Raw genomic sequence first — 16,626 nt, 5'->3', positions numbered from 1 at the left:
TGAGTTCAAGGCCAGCCTGTTCTACATAGTGAGTTCCAGGACAATAAGAGCAACAGAAACCCTGGTTGTTTTTTTTTTTGTTTGTTTGTTTTGTTTTTAAAAAAGGGAATTTTCACATTTCTCTGGTAGTTGGTCTACTTACTAAAAAACCCAAATAATTAAAGAAATAAAAACAACCAAATTAGAAATACTAAACTGTCCTTTCATAGCTTCCTTCTTTCCCTTATTAATTAATTCTCAAACAGAAATACAGCACTGTGCTATTCCCATTAGAGATAATTCATGAACTTACTGAGTCCACACCAGACAGGCTCCACCATCTGAGACACAGCCACTATCATGGTCCTTTATCCAAAGTCTCAAGCAATGGTCAACCTACACTGCTGTGTTCCACTCAAGCCCATTAGCATTTATTTTTAAGAGAAAAATAAATAAAGTGTGCCACATGCCTTTACTCCTAGCACTGGTGTGTGTGTGTGTGTGTGTGTGTATGTGTACTTGTGCAGAAACTTTACAGAGAAACCCTGGTCAGAATAAAAGAAAAAAAAGGAAAAGCAAACAATTTTAAATGAGTTACTTAACAAAAAATGAAAATGAGTTCCATATGCCTCACAAAAACTCTGCAAAATAATGATTAAGTTCAATCAGGAAACAATACTACTTGTCAGTTATGCATATCTAAAACAAACAAATTAGTCATGAAAAGTATCCATTAAGGGTGGGCTGTGATGGTGCTCACCTTTAACTCCAATACTCAAGAGGCAGGACAGATAGATGGCTCTGTGAATTCAAGGCCAGGCTGGTCTACAGAGGGAGTTCCAGGACACCCGGGTCTACACAGGAAAATCCTGTGTCAAAAAACCAAAAACAAACAAATCAACAAAAATTTGAAGAAAGGCCACAAGTAGTAACTCACACCTGTAATCCAGTGCTGAGAAGAGAAGGGGAGAGAACCCTGACTTCATGGTCTGCCTTGATGCCTTGAAAGCCTGCACTAAAATGCTACATGCTAACCCAGAGTGTGACCAGGGCTCCTAAAAAAGATACTAAAAAAAAACAGAATAAACATAAGAGTGATTTCTGTTCCTCAAAAACCTCAAATTTTTACTTAAATGAAGGTGCCATTAACAAAATATGAACTCATATAAGCTATTACATGAATGAGCAAGAAAAAAGATAAGCAAGAGCCAAGGAAGATGGCTAAGCAGGTAAAGGCTGCCAAAGGGTAGAAGGAGCCTACACTACACCAAGAAAGTCCTTAGACCTGCACATGCACTCTATGGCTTGGGCAACACCCTGCCCCACATGCTACTGTTCAATTGTTTTGTTTTTGAGAAAGGTTCTCACCTTATAACTCTGGCTGGTCTGCAACTTGCTATGTAGACTAGGCTGACCTTGAATTCACAGAGCTGCTGCCTTGGTATCCCAAATACTGGAATTAAAGTTATGTGCCATTAAAAAATGAATTTCTGGGCTGGCAAGATAGCTCAGTGGTTAAGAGCACTGACTGCTCTTCAGAGGTCCTGAGTTCAAATCCCAGCAACCACATGGTGGCTCACAACCATCTGTAATGAGATCTGATGCCCTCTTCTGGTGTGTCTGAAGACAGCAACAGTGTACTTATATATAATAAATAAATAAATCATTTTTAAAATGAATTTTTAAAATCCATTTTTAAAAGTTTTAAGGCAAATGTGATTGAATTAGGAGCAGAGAGAAACGGAAGGACACTGCTAAATACAAAATACAATGTTTGCAGCCCAGTGGTGCTCATCTTTAATCCCAAGCACTCAGGAGGCAGAAGTCGGATCTCAATCAGAGTTCAAGGCCAGGCTGGTCTACAGAGCAAGTTCCAGGCCAGCCAAGGATACACAGAAAAATTCTGTTCGAAAACCAAAAAACAAAGTCTAATGCTTGCTTTTCTTACTAAAAAATATGGACCTAACAAGGCTTGATGGCCCAAGTTTGAAATCCTAAGTACTCCAGAGGACTGAAGAAGGATCAAGAAGAGTTCAAGGCCAACTTGGAAAACGCAGTAAGACCCTGTTCCATAATAAGGGAGGGCCTGGGATATTAACTCAATAGTATATAAACTTTTCTACCATATGAGAGAGACCTAACAAATAATCTTTTACCTCACAGACAGCTGCCAGTAAAATATCCTTGAAGAAAGCCTCTTATACAGCTTTAAATGACTCTCCTTCCATAGCCAGTACTGATTCACCAGGAGGAAATAATCAGCTAGATACAATATCAAATGGTTATAAATTTTAAGTAGTCGTCACTATCATGTTATCCTTCCGCTCCTTAGTCCCTATAAGACGGCAGCACAGGATTTCTCCATAGTAATAGCCCACTACAACCAAATACAGAAGTCAGCAGCAGCATCACCAAGACAGACAGAATTCACCCAGGGGAGAATCACTGAGCTAGGTGACTATAGTGTGTGAGGGCAGATTAGTGGAAAAGAATATATCCCCCACAAGAAAGATGCAATCACAAAGAAACTGGGAAAAGCCTCTACAGTAAATGATCTGTTCCAGTCCAGCGGTAGTTGCACACACCTTAATCCAGTACTTGGTAGGCAGAGGCTGATGGGATCAGATTTCAAAGCCAGTCTGGTCTACAGAGTTCCAGGACAGCCAGGCAAACCCTGTCTCCCCAAACCCCACCCACATCCCCAAAAAGACAGACAGATAATAGAATTTTTTTTCTTTAAGCTCTGATAACAAAATTTTAACATATATGCAAATAAGGTCTTGTCCAAAACAAGGTCTACTCAGAATAGACTATTAGTTGCCCTACATTAACACCAAGTATCACATTCCCTATTCCCTGCTAGAATTTGCTTCCACCTTACAGGAAACAAAAAAGTAAAAGAACAAAGAGAAACTTGCAACAGTTCCTAACCTGGAGATTCTTTTGCTGAAGAACAGCAATGTTACATAAATCCAAACAAAGGACTTTTTTAAAAAAGACCTAACACTAAAAAAGCCTGACAGCTCATGCTCTCTAGGTCAGTTCACCCAACTGCCTCAGGTGGAGGGTTGAGGCAAGGGTCTGGGAGAAGCATTACCCCAGTGCCCATACCACCTCATACCACATGAATGGTAGAACAGACTCACCTGCACCCCCTCCACCATGGCCACCTCTACTGTGCTGCCCAGACAAGGTACAAGACCCACTCCCCCCCAAGTACTACAGCTAGTGAGTGGCAGGAGCATGTGGTGGGTTCAGAGGTGACGCCCTCATCCTTGCCACCTGCTATGGTTAGGAGGACTGGGGCAACACAGTGAAGCTGGTCCTTATAAGGAACACAGAGATGTACCAGCACTGACAGTAGGAGAGTCCTTGGACTGATCCCTCTTGCCCACTGCAGTACTTGGGAGAGGGGAGAAAGGGTCCTATGCTTCAACTGGGAAGCACATTGGAGCCAGCTATGGGGGCACTGAGTGCAGTGAATGAGCCAGCCTAAGAGGATGAGAGTGGGAGAGCTGATCATTTCTGCCCCCCCTTCTCCTACCCCAGCTGATCAGCTCAATGGACCTACCACCCATGCACGTATCCAGGGCTTTGAATTGGCCCACCCCAAAAAACTACCTCATCTGTGAACTGTCTAAACATGTGAAAGGGCTAGTCCTGCTAGTCCAAAGCTGCAGGATCTCCAAGGCACAGGGAAATAACAGGAGAACCCCTGGTGAGCAACCAATGTTGATGGTGTCACAGAAGCCAGTCTTTGAACCAGACCATTGACTTATTATAATGAACATTTGCAAGCAAAGATGTGTGGACAGAGGGGTATACTGTGGGACACACAGCTTCCATGATGCCATATTTTCTATGCTTTGGTTTTCTGTTTGTGTATCTTTATTTTCTTTTGGGTGGGGAGGTTGCAAGGGCAGAGGTTGGACTAGGCTGGCCTCCAACTCAGATCCACCTGCCTCTGCCTCCTAAGTACTGGGATTAGAGGTGTGGGCCACCACCAGCAGGCCCAACTCTTAACTCTAGTTACCACTTAGTAAACTAGTAAGAAACCCTTAATAGCTTGCAACAAGTTTGATATATCCAACTGTGAAGAGAGATCCAACTGTGAACACAGAGACTCCCTATCAACAGATTTAAATACAAAATAGTAAGGATGTATCTAGAAACCATTATTATCAAGCATTTCACAAGGAACAGTAGATTAAAAAATTCTATGGGGGACCCATAGGATCATTCAACAGATGCTTGCCACCAAGTCTGACTGGTTAATTCCCCAGAATCTACATAGGAGAGAGCTGACTACTGCAAATTGTTTTCTGTCTCCACATTATGACATCACAAATATGTCCACATACATATACACAAACAAGTCTGTGGGGGAAGAGCACCTTATTTAGTAAGGCATTTTAAATGCATGAATTGGGCTTAAAGAATCACAGGCACAGGAATACTAAAATACACTCAAAGAGGAAATGAAAGGAGCACTCAGTAGCTACTGTTCGTGTGCAGCACTGCCAGGCACTTTACCCAGGCTGTGCGGCTCACTCCACTGCACTGCTTACCCGTGAGATAAGAACGGTACTGGATGAAGGGGAAAGAATGTAATATAATCAAAATATACTGTTCTGGGTAGTTTTATTTCAATTTGACATACCCAAAGTCATCTGAGAGGAGGGAACCTCAATTAACAAAATGCCTCCATAAGGTGGGGCAAGCCTGTAGGATATTTTCTTCATTAGTGATTGATAGGAGAGGCCTAGCTCTTTGTGGATGTTGCCTCTGAGCTGGAGGTCCTGGATTCTATAAGAAAGCAGGCTAAGCAAGCCATGAGGAAAAAGCAAGCAGCATGCCTTCATGGCCTCAACATCAGCTCCTTACCTCCATGTTCCCGCCCTGTCTGAATTCCTGTCCTGATTTTCAATGCTGAACTACAATGTGGAAGTGTAAGCCAAAACCCCTTCCTCCCCAGGTTGCTTTTAGTGGCATTTCATCACAGCAACAGTGACCCAAAGACATGTAGTGTATAAAATTCTCAAAAAACAAAAACATTTAGAAAAACAGAACAGTACTGTAACAAAGGAAATTATCCACACTGCCCAAGTCCAGAGTATTAGAGAGAGAGAGAGAGAGAGAGAGAGAGAGAGAGAGAGAGAGAGAGAGAGAGAATGTGTGTATGTTGCTGCTACACACACATGTGCATGACATGCTGACCTACAAAAGCCAAGATCCTTTGGAACTAGAGTTACAGACAGTTGTGAGCTGACACATGGGTACTGCAAACTGGAAGTAGGTCCATCTTAGCCCAAGCCACCTCTCCAATTCCACTTATCTTTAAAGACAGGAAACGAAAGTCATAGTGGTGATAACAGTTTATAAGTCTAACATGCCAGACTATTACAACTTTCCTCTCAAGATGTGTGGCATGCAAGACACACCATTTTTTCACACCATTAAGTTTCCACGTTAAGGATTCTACAATTAAAAAAACACTAACTCTCAATTACAGAAAGTCTCAGATTTTTATCCAATGTTTCTTGTTTATTATTTTACTTGCCTATTCCTGTTGGCTGTTACTGTGTGCCAAGACAGTGGGTAAATTAAAAGTAACCAATTCTGGAACCTCTTGTGATTCCAACTTGGGAGACAGTAAGATACTACAAAGAAAAAAGATTGGGTCTAAAAGCACCGGGAAGGGGGGTAGGGTGGGCAAAGAGCAGTTGAACGAAGGCATAATGGCACACCTGGAACCTCAGTTTTTAAAAAAGAGGTAAGAAGCAGGAGAATAGCAAGGCACAGTGGCACACATCTTTAATCCCAGCATTGGGAGGAGGCAGAAGCAGGTGGGCCTCTGTGAGTTCAAGGTTATCCTGGTCTATAGAGAGTTCCAGGACAGCCAGGAATATCTAGAGATCTTGTCTCAAACAAGATATAAATAAAAAATTAAAGGTCATCCTCAGCTACAAATTGTATTTGAGGACAGCTTGGGACAAAATCCTGTATCAAGAAACAAAACAAAAAGTAAACTAGGTGCTGGGAAGGGGAAGGTTAATCTGGGCTCAATATCCAGAACCACAGAGATATGGTATAGGACCCATGCCACCAGCTCTTGAGAAGTGGAGAAAAGTCAATCAGAAGTTCAGGCCATCTCTGCCCCTACCACAAGTTAAGGCCAGCCTGGGATACAAAAGACTCTTCTTGTCTTGAAATCAAAACGAAACCAAAAGGGGAGGTTAGGGGACAGACTACAGCATAGACCAAACAAAAATAGGAACAGAAGGACTGAAGGGCTGGCTCAGCAGTTAAAAGCACTGACCATTCTTCCATGGGTCCTGAGTTCAATTCCCAGCAACCACATGATGGCTCACAACCATCTGTAATAAGATCTGATGCCCTCTTCTGGTGTGTCTGAAGACAGCTAGTATATTTATATAATAAATAAATAAACAAACAAACAAATCTTAAAAAAAAAAATAGGGACAGGAGAGGTGGATCAGCAGTTAAAAGCACTTTTCTGTTCTTCCAAAAGAACAGTTCAGTTCCTAGTACTTATGTGGCAGCTTATAACCACCTGTAACTCCAGCTCCAGAGGATCTCACTACCTCTTCTGACTTCAAGGACACCAGGCACAATTATGATGCGCATGCATACATACATACATACAGCAAAGACACATACATAAAACTAAATAAAAATTTTTATTAAAAACAAAGACAGTGGGGGCTGAAGATGTGGCTTAGCAGTTAAAGATGCTTGCTGTGCTCTTCCAAAAGATCTAAGCCCAAATTTGGTTCCCAGCTACCCATGAGACAGCTCACAACAACCACCTGTAACTCCAGCTTTTGGGCATCCAGCACCCTCTTCTGGTCTGCATGGGTGAGTACATACATGTGACACACAGATACACTCATACACATAAATAAAAATAAAGTATAAAATCAAATGAGTATGGATACAAGGTCCACCAAGATGGCTCAGCAGTTAAAGATGCCTGTTGCCAAGATCGATGGCCTGAGTTCCAAGACCCTCTTGGTAGAAGGAAAGAACCAACTCTCTCCCCAAGAGCCATATGGTAAGAGAAAAATGAATCTCAAAAACTGTCTTCCAGCTTCTTTTCCACATTGTACCACAGCAAGCACACACCTACACAGCGACCCATGCACAAATAAATATATGTTAAACAAAATCACAGAAACAAGTGTTGAAAAGCAAGAAAAACCTGGGATGCTTATCACTGCTGAGATTATAAAATGGCTTAAGTGGGCTTGAAATGGGGCTTGGTTGGCAGAGTACTTCCTTTATATACACAAAGCTCTGAGTATGGGTGAGTATGGGTTAAATCCCCAGTACCACAAAAACCTGAAGTAGTGATATACCTCTAAAATCATAGCCCTTGGAAGTTACAAGTTGGGGAATCAGACTTCCAAGGTCATCCTCATATTTCTAGCTAATTCAAGACTAGCCTGGAATACATGATAATTTGGTGATTAGGACCATTTCATGCTGTGCAGGTCCTGACCCCCTTATCAGATAGCTCACAACAGCCTGTAATTCTAGCTCTGGAGAGATGCCATGCTCTCTTCTGGCTTCTATGGGTGCTTGCACACAACTGGCATGCATATTCATTCTCTCTCTCTCTCTCCACAAACACACAGGGATGCACAATTAAAATGACCACGTAGTCCACGCCTTTAATCCCAGTACTCAGGAAGCAGAGTCAGGCACCAGCCTGTCTACTTGAGTTCTAGGCCAGCCAAAGCTACATAGTAAGGCCCAGTGTCAAAATTAGTAACGAATTAAATTTAAAAATAAGCTAGTATAGCTGCCACAGAACTAGCATAAAGGTTTTTCAAGCATAGTCACCACATAAGCTGGCTAGCCTACTTCTGAGTATATATGCTGGGCACCCCAGGCTACATGCAGAAAGTATACAGGATAGTTAAATAGAGCTCATGTTGGTACTTCAAGACATCTCATTATGTACATGTAAATATCCCTACCCCCAAAAATCTTTTTTAACCAAACCCTAGTTGGTCATCACTGCGCACATGCCTTTAATCCTATCACTTGGCAGTGGCAGGTAGATCTCTGAGTTTGAGGCAGTGGAGTCTACTAGCTGGTTAGAGCTACATTGTGAGACATTGTCTCAGAAAAATAAAAACAAACACCTTAAACCTCAGAGTACCTCTGGACCTATGGACTCAAGCCATTCAGAATATGGGATAGTGAACCTGTAAGCAAAAGAAATAAAAACAAAAAACAGGCCAGACATGTGACACATTTCTGTTAGTACCAGTACTTGGAAGGCAGGCAGTAAGTTTGAGGCTACCCAGGACTACATAGCCAGGCTACTGTCAACAACAAAAACCAGTAATTCTAAATTTAAAACCACTGACTTGTATACCTTAAATGGATAAATTATATAGTGTGTGAATTCTATTTCAAGAAAAGCACTTTTACAAGGCAGATGAAAGAACTTAACCAAATCCTATTACTTGCTGGTTTACAGAGTATAGACCTAGCTGGATGGTGGCGCACACCTTTGATCCCAGCATTCTGAAGGCAGAGGCAAGTGAATCTCTGTGAGTTTAAGGACAGCAGGGGCTACACACAGAGAAACCCTCCCTTGTCTTAGGAGGCGGGGGATACAGAGATATTTGTTGGAAAGACCAAAATCCCTGGGCAGAGGAGCCTATGTGCTCTTGCTTCCTCTAAATGCCAGCTGTTTTTTCCCAAGGCATCCACTACTGCTACCATCTAACAACCTACTTCCTTATTAGGTCCAGTCTCCCAGGAAAACAAAGTTAAGGAAGCTGCAGTGCAGTAAAAGGAGGGGCACCAAATTTAGTACCCACACTCTGCATTTGGTAACAGAGCCCCAATCTTCATTAAACACACACACACACACACACACACACACACACACACACACACACACACACACAGTGGACATATACACAATGTTAGGTCTCTGTTCTGTCTTACTCTTCTGGCCCACATGTTTAAATAAGGGATTCTTCTGCTTCTAAACTGCATGGAGTATCTACTAGTCTAACTCATATGAGCAGAAACTATTAAATACAGATCATTATTTAAAATTATTTAAAGTGTTGCTGGGAGCTGGAGAGTTGGCTCAAAGGATCTGAGTTTGAATCACACCACATTACGAGTATGTGGTGGCTCACAACAATTTCTCTAACTCCAACTCCTGGGGGTCCCAGCACCCTCTTCTGATCCCCCTGGGCAGAACACATGTGTCATACACACAAACAAGCTGACAAAACACCATCTACTTAAGAATAAAGTATGGTTAGTAAAACAGACGAAGCCTACCACCTGCTATTAAAGCTTCATCATAGCCAGGTATAGTGACACTTGTTTTTCTACAACTTGGGAGACAGAGGTAAGAGGTCAAGATTTCAAGATGGGGAAAAGGGGCAACATGGCCAAACTGACTAGGATAAGCCTACTTTGGTAAATAAATGCTTCTCCACCATGTACAAGACAGACATGGTAACATGTACCAGTAATCTAGCGCTTGGGAAACTGAGGCAGAATTGCAGTGAATTTCAAGGTCATCTTGAACTGCAGAAAATTAAGATCTTACCCCTAGGGAAAAAAGAAAAGAATGTGGACTAGGGAAAACACTCAGTGGGAGACAGCATCCCTTTCAGCTGTAGGAGGCTAAGAGCTTTATGCCCAACACCACAAAAAAACACTACACACCAACAAGAGAAAGATGGAAATGATGAAGACAAGTTTGGAAAGATGTGGTGGTGTTCACCATAATCCCATAACTTGGGAGCTACGTCAGTCAGGACCACATAGGAAGACCCTGAAGACCCTGTCTTGTTGGGTGGGGTAAAGTTGAACCCCCCCCCCATTTTAACAACAATCTCTGAAAGGTAAGATTTCTTCCCATTTACGTTACCTGTATTTTTATAACGAATCTGCAACTTCTGTAACAAAAGTATGCAAATATCTTTAGAAATTAAGTCATTCTGGCTCCAGTTTTCACTATCTGCCCAGCAGCCCACAGGTCCATTCACAGGGAACCAAACCAAGTGAAATGGACATCAAGTCCTAGAGGACTGTGAAGATTAAAATAAACATCATCACAGTGAAAGAATGATTAGACTTTCTAACTTCAAGCCCAGAGCCCATCCCACTCCATCACATCTTAAGTCTGCATCACTGCTCATACTGCTGTAAATGTTTTTAAACAGGCAAAGCAAGCAAAACGTTGGTGGGAGATGCTTTAAAAGCACTTGTTATAACAACCTCGGGCAAATAAGCACTTTCCTTTATGAGGAAGCCAAGGCCCTGAAAAAAAAAAGTTTCAACAATCTGTAACAGCCCCCCTAATGGATCCTTGAAAAAAGAAAACCCATGAGAGAAGTGGAGACCTACTAGCCAAGAGCCATTCTTAAGAGACAGGTAGTGGAAAAGAAGGAACCAAGAGGACCCATAAGCTTGACATCTAAAGTAACAGCAGAAAGTTCCAGGTTTGCTTTACCATAAGCACGGCTTCAATCCTTCCTATAGAGAAAAATCCGTGTAGCTGCAGTTTGTCCATTCTAACCTCCATAGTTTTCCAAGTTAATGCCAAAAACAAAAAGAACTCTAAGCTATTCTATCTGAAAACAACGTCATTCTAAGGATTTAAAAAGAAACGAACTGTGGAAAAGGTGAAAACATGCAATTAAAACCTCTTTAATTCAGAGAATCGAAGACAGAGAAGAGAGCTTTTAAAGGTTAAGTTCCTTCTAAGTGTGCAAAGGGGTTTGTAACCTCCTAACAATGCAGATACTATGAACAGACTCTATGCTCTTTAAAACTGTTCAACAGCTTTTATACAGCATTAACTGAGGACCAGAAAGAGATTCTGTTTTGCCTAAACAAGCTCTGACCAAAATCTCGCACTTTCACCGGGAATCAGTTTCTAACCCAATGAGAAGCTCCTTAAAAGCATATGTAATGGTCTGAGAGAATTAAAACAACATCCTGCCGGGACCATCACAACCGAGTCACCACCGACTTTAAATCCAAAGCCTGGTACCTAGAGAAGCAAGCACATTCAAGAGCTGTCCGCGCTCCTGGGTGCGAGATTCAAGCCCTGCTACTAGGCCTTGACTGGGTGAGCACCTGATGTGGGGGTAGGGCGAGCCAAAGCGGACCCAGGGCGAGAACTGGAAGAGCTCTGGAGGTTCCAGAGAAGCGCTGCCTTCTAGGGGCGGGAATCTGGGACACCCCCTGGGTGGGCACGAAGAACACGTGGGGCGACAGGGTCAGGGAAGAGGCATCTCGGGCAGACAGCTGGGATCTCGCACAGCGGACCCAACGAGGAGGACTCGGGAGCGTGCAGGAACTAAGTAAGCCCTCAGGGCCTGGAGAGTGAAGGCAAAGGGCAAGGGATCTGGGGCAAGGCCACGAGGAGGGCGGATCTCCCGGGGAGCAGGGGCGTGCGCCAGGCGGACGCGAATGGGCCCCGAGTTCCGAGCAGTCCGCGGCCCTGTCCCAGGGGCGCGGGGGACCGGGAGCGACCGCGCCCGGAGGGCCCTGTGACCCGTAGCCGCCCGCACCGGACCCGCCCCGCGGCGCCTCCCTTCAGCCTGTCTTCCCTCCCTCCCGCGGCCCGTTATCCTAGGGCCGCCGCACTCACCAGCGGCTGCACCTGAGCCTGCCGCTGCCTCAGCTGCTGCCTGCGCCTCCGCAGCCGCCGCTGCCTCGCCGCTGAGGCTGAATCCCGGGGGAGCCTCCGCGTCCCGCCGCCGCCGCCTCTGCCGCTGCCACCGCCGCCAGAGCAGAACAGCCCAAAATGGCGGCACTTCCGGCACCTACCACCGGCAGGGAGGGCCGCGGAGGAGGGGGAGGGCGGCTAAGGGGAACGTACCACCGCGACGCCGCCCGCCAGCGCGGATCCGAGCGCCGCGCCGCGCAGGGGCGGGCCGAGTGTGTGCGCTGCAGCGCCCCCACTGGCCGGGGAGTAGAGGAGCAGCCGCTCTGAAACCCTGGGGGCCGCGGGCGGAGCCCTCAGCCCTGGGAACTGCAAGGGTGCATCTCTTTGTCTCAGAGCTGTTCTCCAGGGAAGACCCCCGCCTGGGAATCTGAAGTTCTTGCCTCTGCGCAACGCACATGCTGGTGAGCAAGCAACACAGCTTGGTAATGAAAGTACACATAATAAATATCTAATGAAATGAATGAATGAATGAATGATGGTGTTTGGCTAACACTGGACACAGGGCACACCCTTCGTTTTGCACACCAGCAAACAGACAGCTTCACCCAGGCCTTTCTTGTGGAATGTGTGTTACAAGCTTTCAGAGTTAGGGAAGTGCCTTGTACAGAGATGTTGATCATGCGTGTGCAATCTGGCAAAAATCCCTGCGGCACCAGGAAGCTCTTAAGAATTCTATTAAGAGACTACCCAGTCCAAACCTACTCTTCTTAGGAAAAAAATTAACAATAAAAACATTTTTAATATCCCATCCCCCCCCCTTTTAGGAGTCAGTATTCCTACCCTGGGTCTAGATGGATGCACATATAAAGTGTTGTTTATTTACAAAGTCTACGAGACAATGAAATAACAGATTGAGAAACAAACTTAGTTCTGGGAGGTTGAGGTTCCATCAATTTACAAATTACTCATGGATTGGCAATTATTTCTCTTTATCACTTAGCTTCCTAGAGTAGAAAAAAAAATTATATGCCCACAAATGTTGATTATTCCCTACCTTACCACACTCACAGAGGTACCCCCACCCCTGCCCCAAGCAGCAGCTGCCAAGACTTTTCCCATGTGCTGGAGACACAATCATGTAGAGGAAAACAATTAGTCCATAGGTTGTGCATTTTCTAATTACCTAATTGTACTGTAAAGCTTTGGGGTTTTTTGAGACAGATTCTCTGTGTACCACTGGCTGTCTTAGAACTCACTCTGTAACTGAGACTGGCCTTGAACTCGGAGATCTGCCTGCCTCTGCCTCCCTTGAATGCTGGGATTAAAGGTGTACCACCACACCTAGATTGTTCTTTCCAATTTTCAAATTGCTTTTCCATCTTCATTGTTGATTGATGGGGATGGAGTTAAAGATGTAAAGTAAATTAGATGCATATAAATGAATAGGTTGGGAAAAACTAAAGTGGTTATGAAAGATAGAACATTTATATTTTTAACTAGTTCTTGAAAAAGACTCTTAGCAAAAAATCTGTTAGGAGAAAAAGTTAGTCCTGCTGGTAATGGAAGATTTCTAAGAGTCCTTAGAGTTATTTAATAGGAGAATTTGTTTCATGGGAGAAATAATGATGAAAATGACACTTGCATTGTTAAGATTTGAGAATTTGGGAATAATCCACTATGAAAACCAAGTTTGAACCAGAAAAAGGTTTCTTTATTCAAAGGCTGATAGGTATATCAGGGAGACTGCTGGGTTCAGGATCCAAACTGCAAACCACAGACCAGGTAGGACAGGGAGCATCCAGTCAGGTTCATGCACACATTGTGTATTTCACACCTGGGATTTTAGGTGGTCCCCTGCATGTCAAGTGTCTCAGGTGGTTTACTTGCTAGCTTGACCTGGATTGAGGCCAGCCTATCAGAGCTCAGGGCAGCTGTGGTCTTGGCCCTGGCTGGGGCCAACCAGTGAAATATAGAGCAGGATACTGTTGCCTGGACTCATCCAGAACATTAGAGCCAGAAACAGTTCCTGGGAATTTAGCTTGGTTCAAAATGGGAACTGTAGACAAGATGGAATCTCTGTAGCTAAGGAGGCCACCAATATTCCTCCCTCTTTCTTGTAAGGCATCAAACCTTTGATGTCATAACTCTTGGTCAGTATATAAAGGGTTACATTGGGTCCTCAGAACCATGAGCTTAACAATATTTATCTTATCTCAAAATGGGAATTGAAATTTAATAGGCAAAGAGTGTGTTGGGGTCTGGAAATCACTGCACGAATCACTTAGACACCAATCTCAGTCAACTAAGGATAGTTTATTGAATGCCACACCCTAGGACTGATATACCAGAGACACGATTTAGACTCAGGAGCTGAACCTTGACTCCGAGTTAAGGTCTTACAAGGCCTTTTAAGCCTGAGATATACAAACATCTATATATCTGAGATATACACCAATCAGGATTTAGGGACAAGGGTTTCCTTAGGAATATGTCTTTGTTACTCTTATCCTGTTCCCATTGGCTAGAGTATTCAGCTGTGGCAGGGACTTGCCTTGGCTAATATTCATGTCTTAACTTGTCTACCAGGATAGAACTTATCCAACATTCATGTCTTAACTTGCCATTACCCACGTACATGTCTCATTCTGGAAAATAGGATGTCAGTTTCTAGGGAGGTCTTGGGAACTTAAACTTTACTCAACCCCTACTCAAAATGGAAGTCTTATTCCAAATTTTTTTATATTAGTGCAGGTATTTCTCTTATGTCAGGGTCCATCCGGGGGCAGCTTATAAGGGCAAATACCATAAAAGTTTATACATAGGTGCAGGAAGTGCTGCTGGGTGGTTGTTGTTGGGTCAAAGCTTATTGTTGGTAACTAAACAGAGCAGTTCTGACTTCTATCATATTCAGTTTCCAAGGACACAGAACATAACAGATTATGTAATCGACTTGGGCTTGAGAAAGTTTCCTAATGACAGCAGAAACTTATGTGAAAGTTTCCTAATAATGGCAGGCTAACCAGATAACAGTTTCCTAGGCCTTAACAAGGTGCATAGCATTATCAACAGAATAACTACCAAAAGACACATCAGCCCAGTTACTACAGACCCAGGGTGATGGTTGGTTGAAGAGGGACTCCAATCATCCTTGTTTAGCCAATCTAGCCTATTCTCTCTCTTTCAACCTGTCTCACCAAGCTTAGGTTCCCCTTAACTAGTCCAGTGTGGCATAAAACCAACATTGCTACCCTAGGGCTATACCAGGGCCTCCTTGTTACATAAAGAGTAGGTCGAAGCACCTCCTGTTTTGTAAGACCACGCCTGCCAGTGAGTCTAGGGAGGAAGTCAGGTGGCTGAGGATTTTTCCAAGGCAGCTAAGTCCCTGTCAGTCTGATTCCTCAGGGTCTTGTTGTTTTGGTCACCTGTGATGAGGGAATCTGTCTCGATTCCAGGACTGCCAGCTATCCCAAGATCCAGGAGCATGGGAATCAGGATGGGGATTGCCTGGGATCCGGTGGGAATGAAGGCTGAGGTGCTCTCACCCACCCTCACCTGAGTAATAGTAAATCTGGAGAAGGAGGTTACCCAGAAGACAGTTACTAGATGATTCAGAAAACATTTCCAGGCTGAAGCAAGGGGTGAGGCCAGAGGAGCAGGCAAACTAGGACCCTCAGGGTGGGACCAACCCTGTCCCTACAACTCATGGGTTTTGTTACAATGTTGTGGATACTAGAGTAAAAACAGGGTCCCTAACTATTCCTAAGAGTAATGTGTGCCTCATGGCAGGGGCAACACCTGGGGTAGTTCTTTTGAATATTCATGAAGGATGAATTTTTGATATCTCTGCCCCCCCCCCCCCCCCGTCCCAAAGTTTGCCAGGAGGTCATCTCCGGAATAGCAAGGGCTTCTAGGGTCCAGACATAACCAACAGTCCTCTGTCAAGTCAGTGGAAGATGAGTTCAGGATTCCAAAAATGTATCTCAAAGACAAAGATGAACCAGGTATATCCTGATCTGGTGGGTCGGGGATCACTCCCTCCTGATGTAGGAGACGGAGCCATTGTTCCCACTGGGGTGTTTTCTTCTCCCTCATCCTAGCCTGGGTTGAGAATTTTATTAGGCATGATGGGGAATGGCACTTTTTCCATCTGGACTGGGGACCTTTGGAAAGTGAAGAGTGTGCCCTGATCCCTGTATATATAATCTGGGTCCCTAGGTTCATCCTCTCACCCACGAAGCAGACTGACCATTTAAGACTGGAGATCCTGATTGGGCTTCCCTCTCCCAGCTGAGTTTTAGCCAACTGCCACTGACTGTCTCTGGAAAAAAAAAAAAAAAGACTCCTCTGTCTGGTGACTACTATCCTTGAGTTGACAATTATCTCACAACACCAGGATTCACAATAAAAGTCATCTGGTCCTCCACAACCTGATTCACTAACTGGGCAAAGGTAGATTCCAAGCTTAGTAGGGTTAGCTTCCAAGGTATTATATCCACACCCAGACTCAAAGACGGAACAAAGATCTATCTGAACAGTGGGGAATACATAGTAGGTAATGTTGGATATTAGTGTACCAGCTGTGATTCAAGTTAAAGTCTAGAGCATCGTGGCTAAGTATGTGGTTACCAGAGATATGGAAAACTAGCAAAGAAGACATTATGGTTAAATAGAGATGAGTCTTGGGGTGGAGGGTGCTGGAGAGACGGCTCAGTGGTTAAGAGCACTGACTGCTCTTCCAGAGGTCCTGAGTTCAATTCCCAGCAACCACATGGTGGCCTCACAACCATCTGTAATGGGATCTGATGCCCTCTTCTGGTGTGTCTGAAGACAGCTATAATGTATTTACATATAATAAATAAATAAATAAATCTTTAAAAAATAATAATTTTTTTTTTTTTTGCCAGTGATGCAGTTTCAGTTTCCCTCTTAGCTGGAAACACTTCTGACAATCCAGAGAAAGTATT

The 16,626-nt window shown here is 43.9% G+C and overlaps 1 protein-coding gene across 8 annotated transcripts in view; it reads right to left on the bottom strand.

Annotated features, from left to right (window-relative positions):
• Positions 1-11,824, bottom strand: part of CELF1 (CUGBP Elav-like family member 1) — a 70,029-nt gene extending 58,205 nt beyond the window's left edge. For 7 of the 8 annotated variants that reach the window (XM_080931364.1, XM_080931358.1, XM_080931357.1 and 4 more), the window contains exon 1: positions 11,645-11,824. The gene's annotated coding sequence lies outside the window, so the exon portion shown is untranslated. Of the gene's footprint in view, positions 1-739; positions 849-11,644 lie in introns of all 8 variants that reach the window. The other variant, XM_080931363.1, reaches the window with a different exon arrangement.
• Between the last annotated feature and the right edge of the window lie 4,802 nt (positions 11,825-16,626).

The sequence above is a fragment of the Micromys minutus genome (genome assembly GCF_963924665.1).
Source record: "Micromys minutus genome assembly, chromosome: 17".
Classification (NCBI taxonomy): domain Eukaryota; kingdom Metazoa; phylum Chordata; class Mammalia; order Rodentia; family Muridae; genus Micromys; species Micromys minutus.
Note: the sequence above shows the minus strand (reverse complement) of the source record. Positions and strands in the feature narration are given on the sequence as shown.